Source organism: Nicotiana attenuata, chromosome 5 (assembly GCF_001879085.1).
Source record: "Nicotiana attenuata strain UT chromosome 5, NIATTr2, whole genome shotgun sequence".
In the NCBI taxonomy this organism is placed as follows: Eukaryota; Viridiplantae; Streptophyta; class Magnoliopsida; order Solanales; family Solanaceae; genus Nicotiana; species Nicotiana attenuata.
In genome coordinates this window covers 48,725,791-48,731,140 of record NC_031993.1, presented here as the reverse complement: position 1 = coordinate 48,731,140, position 5,350 = coordinate 48,725,791, and the positions used below count along the sequence as shown (strand labels likewise).

The 5,350-nt window shown below is 35.5% G+C and overlaps 1 long non-coding RNA gene across 2 annotated transcripts; it reads right to left on the bottom strand.

Annotated features, from left to right (window-relative positions):
• LOC109225809 lies at positions 1,335-3,774 on the bottom strand. 2 transcript variants are annotated; one of them, XR_002067987.1, is made up of 2 exons: positions 3,454-3,774; positions 1,335-2,988 (listed from the first exon to the last, which is right to left on the bottom strand). It is a non-coding gene; the product is annotated as an uncharacterized LOC109225809 (long non-coding RNA). The 2 variants fall into 2 exon arrangements; XR_002067988.1 differs by having other exon boundaries at positions 1,335-1,806.

Here is a 5,350-nt window from a genome sequence, read left to right as displayed (position 1 = left end):
GTTATTAATTTTTAAAGTTAAATATAGTCCCGATTCGACCCGAAAACACCTTGTATTGTCGGTGGCATTTTAAGTTAAACTATTGAGGCACATGCATCATGACTAGAATACTCATCAGCAACGTATACGTATCTTTCACGTTTCTGCTGATCGAAAGTAAATTCAAAATGCAGCTCCAGTTTTTGTCCCTCTTTTAACCTTGTTGGTTGACATATTCCCTCTCATCATAAGTGCAGTAAAAAAAAAAAAAAATTATATATACATATATAAGCTCCAGTTTTTGTCCCTCTTTTAACCTTGTTGGTTGACATATTCCCTCTCATCATAAGTGCAGTAAAATATATATATATAACAAATGCACAGAATTTAGTTGGAGTCAAGAACTTCTAGCTTCACGAAGGACCTAGAGGTTTCTAAAAATAATGTGAAGTTATATTCTTTCTCAGCGTTTGGTTGACTTTTTGTTTTGTTTTGTAAAATAAAACAAGCTAAATTTGGAACTTTGAAGTAAGCCGGCCCCACCTTAATCTTAAAAACAAATCGACAACTAATTTGTAAAGCCCTGTAATCGCACTGTCTCAAAGATATTTGTGTGGTGGTAGTATTCTATAGATTTGAGGTACTATGGGATGTCAAGTTGGCTCGTTCCCAGCGCAGAGCTTGGAATTGGCGTAGTAATGAATCTATTGATTCAGCATCAAAGTTTCAGAATTCAGTTCCAATTGAAGGACCGGCAGCAAATAATTAAGAGTGTTCCATGTTAACATATATTATACTAGCAAGTAATGCCCGCGATGCACGGGCACAACATGGGGATATAGATTAAGATGATTTGGTGATTGTTATTAAGTGAGGTAATACAATCATGTTTATCTAGTACTCGAGCAACCTTCATTTATGTCTAACATTATACTATCTAGTATTCAACAGTTAAATCTCATCAAAGAATATGTTTACATGAAGTACAGAAATTGGAGTAAGTTCCGTATAATATAATGTGATATTCAAAGAACCTATTAGGAAATATATATTAGTAGTATAGACCAACATTTGTTAGAGCTCCACTATATTTCTTAGTTGCATAAAATAAACATACTCCAAAATGGATCAATAGCGATATAACAAAGGCCTCCCGAGCAACTTGCTCCAAGAGCGCCCTTGGAGTCTGGCTTGTCATGTAAGGCGCTTAACTAAGACATCTAATTTGAACAAGACAACCACTTATCTATTGCAGAAGAAGAATACTGCATTCATCTTTTATCTCGACCATACTTTGCACAGGAACGATGCAGTCAAATGCTATTACTGCAAAAACTAAAAAAGGCACACGTAGGTGAATTGCAACGGATGTTTTTCTGGAATTGAGACGCAACATTTCACTGTAAATACTTGTAGCCATGGTTTTACTGGAATCTCAAACTTACAAATGAAAGCAGCCAAAGGCTATCCCAGTCTTGTTATCCTTAATGATTTAACCACTAAGGAGAACAAACAATTAAAAATGAGAGACATTTAAACACAAATTAGCACTTAAGAAAGAATTCAATAACTCACAATGTCACAGTACTGAAGAGCAAGCAGATTGGTTAAAGGTCTTTATCCTGCACAGAGAAATGTTATTTGATTGTACCATAAAAGAAGGATGACACGTATGGCTAGTGACGGAAGGTCAACACTTCCTTTTCCTTAAAAAAACGTTAGGAACAACAACAAAGTAAAAACTCACTTCAGCTAAAATAAGCAGATTGAGAAACCAAAGTTTGCCAATAGCGAGTTATCAAAGAGAAAGCATAAAATGTGGCATTGCTGCAATCAAATATAAGTTTTAGTTGTCCTGCACAAAGGCACAAAATAAATCCCTTTGCTTGATGAACGGATTGAAAGGAGATATCAAGTTGCCTACATCATATAGTACTTGTTCTTGTAAATCATATTTAAGTTGTATTCTCAAAGTACCACCAATAAATATGTATCAAAGAAGAGTAGGAATTAAGAGAGAAGTATAGTTTGCTGATGATTATAAGTAGAGCACTTCGGATTATAAAGTGTAACAGAAGTTTTTTGAATCTCATTTGGCTAATTATAGAAATGACAAAAACTACTTGAAATTAAGTTTAAATTATGGCACAATAGCTTGTGCAAACCTTGAACAACATTTTCTACATATGGGTGATGTGGCTAATTCCTCCGTTGTTCAAAATAAATTCTGATTACTAAAGAGATATATGCAGAATGTATCCCAGTTTAATACCAAACGGATGTAAATTGTAGGTTATATCTTACAATAAACTCTATGATAAACAAATAGAGCGCTAATTCAGGTCCCCGCACAGCAAGAGATGTAATGTCTAAAGCAGTTGGCATGTATCGCGTGATGACAACTTTTTCAGTATGACTATCTTTGTCCTCGTAGTCATCATCTCTTTCATACAGTTTCATTTTCTACTACAGTGAAAGCTTACTTGATAGAGTACATATATTGAAAGACATCTTTAACAGCCGACTAATGTTATTTACAAATGATAAAACTCTTTAGTTCAGACTTCAGACAAACAAATTTGAATCCATAATCTATAAATAGTTTAGTCCATATCTTTCATTGGTATGGTTGTAGATGTCCTACAATAAATATAACTTTTTCGCTTTAAATAAGATAACATGACTCACTTATCCCAAAACTGAGAAATTTACCCCAAAATAGAACCAAAAAGATAACATTAGGAATGAAGAAAAATTTACGCTTCTTGATATTTCAAATACCAAAATTATAGCAAGATAAAACATAAATAAAGACACATAGATGAATATCGAAATGGAATATCAAGAGACTGAGAAATAAAGGTTGGTAAGAGGTTTTACTTGAGAAAAAAAATGTGTATTGGAAAAGAGAAAGTGGGTAGAACTTTTATTTGTAAGCCGATTCCGGATATGCATGTGCCCAACCAATCGAGTCTACTAATGTGCGTAATTGCAGAACACATGTCAAAACTCAAAAGAGAAAAGCAAGAAAAAATCAGTTGACTGAAGCATATTATTAAACATCATCAATACAATGTGGATTCAGGCACAAGAAACTATCCAAAAGAATTGAGAAACCACCATATACCCACCATAATCCCATCAGCAATAATCAGATGCACTAAAATAAATGCAAGAATATAGTAAAACTTACCACAATTAAGCAAAATAAAGCACACATTAGTGTTAATTTGGAATTCAAATTGAGAAATTTTAAAAAAGCTCAATTGCAGATGCATGCGTGTGCAAGATTGTCCAACTAAACCAAGCAAGAGGGGGGAATTTAAATGGAATAAACCAGAATGAGCAGAGCAATAGAAGCAACAATGGAAGAGCAACCAAAACAAATGGGATAAATGACTGCAGAAAAAAAGTAGAAGGAGAGCGATATAGAGAATAAGCAAATTCGGTTCGTTTATAGCAACTGAAACTCACCAAAGCAAAGAGATTACACTTTAAAGGTGTGAGAGTGAAGCCCAGAAGAAAGATGAGATAATCTGAAGTCTGAACTTGAGCATAGAACATAAAAGTGGACACAACAGAGCAACAACGTAGCTGTTCTTGAAAGAGCCGGAGAAGAGTGGAAGCAGAAGAAAGGAAAAAAATACCATATTGCTTCTGGGCTGAAAGGAGACGGCATTGGAGAAATCACAGATGAACACAAAATCAGTGGTACGCGTGGTGTGCTACACAAAGAGAAATATTACACGTGTTACCACTTCAATTAGATGGGCTCAAGTGTACAATACCATTTACATAACAGTGAGTACAATAAGCCACAACAGTGTTCGTACTCCTTGTTCATTTATATATAGTAGAATACCACAACATATGATTAGTTGAACATAAAATTGTTCAGGATAACCAATATTCAACTCACTAAATAGCCATCAGAATATTCAAAAAAATAAAATAAATAGCTATCAGGATCAACACCACGCCCAACCTGTATGGGGTAAAATTGGTTTATAACAAATAGTTGAATGGTAACATGACACGTGGCACCGAAGATAGGCCATAGGCAAGTCAGGTAATAACCAATACTGGATACGACGAATGTAATCGACATCGGGTAAATCCCGAAGGGAGCGTAATCAAAGGGAGAAGATCAAGGATTTACCATCGGATAGTATTCAATGGGGGAATATTCTCTAATATTAAATGAGTGACTGTGCAGAGAATATTTGCATTCATGGCCTACCGTTACATGTTCATCAATGACTCTTTTACAATCATTTAAAAAGGAGCTTGATCCTAGGATCTTGTTTCCCTAGGTAGAGCTATAAATATCAGGCTCAACAACCATTGTCATGAAACATTCCATACAAAGAAGGATATATTTTACTCTATTTGCTCTCAATTAAATAACTTTATTTGCACTTTATCGTTACTTTCACTTTTGTCCTTGAAGGCATTGCATTCGGAGCCAGACTTGTCATCTTTTTCAAATTCAATTTCTAATCTCAATTTTAATCTTATATCTTTATTATTTTCGGATCAAATTAATTCGCTTGTCTATAAACCATGCAACAAATTTAACTGTATCATTTTGCGGGTAAACTGTTTGGCGCCCACTGTGGGGCTTAGGCATTTGCTTAATTTGTTTGACCTTGCATTTATTACTAACTCGTTTTGATTCTTTCCTTAATAAAAAAATAGAGAAACATATGGCAGCTAATGACGTTAACATCACACACAACATTGAGGGGCTCAAAGAATTGTCCCAACATGTTGACTCAATTAGTGAGACTCGCAACAACGGGGATGAGATGACCCCGGTTCAAGATGGCTAGTATCATCGTCATGTGCGGGAATCGACTCCCGATGATGCAGATGAGGAACATGTCATGGAAACGGTTAAAATTCTAAGAGAACAGCAGAAAGCAATCATGAAACGTCTTTCAGGTAGGATCAGGTGATGATGGAGTTAAAAGAATCATTTTCAGGCCCCTCCAATAACTCAAATGGAAGGGGCCCGGTTCTTCCCAGTGTTAGTGCAAACCAAACGGCTCAGATGGTCGATAATAGCACCCCAAGGGGTGAAGTTGGTTTCGACGAAGCTTGAGGGACCGACGGCGGATATGGAAATAACAACATGAATGATCCCTTTAAAACTGACATGATGAGGTTTATAAGGGAAATGAACAAATGAACGGATCAAATGCGAATGAGTTTCACGTTCGGATGGATCAGATTCTGGGCGTGCCATTGATACTAAAAGGCCCAGATTCAAAAAAATACAGACAATTGCCATTTAAACCGAGCGCAACACCAGAGTTAATTCCAAAAAGTTTTAAGATGCTAGACATATCAAAATATGATGGGACTTTAG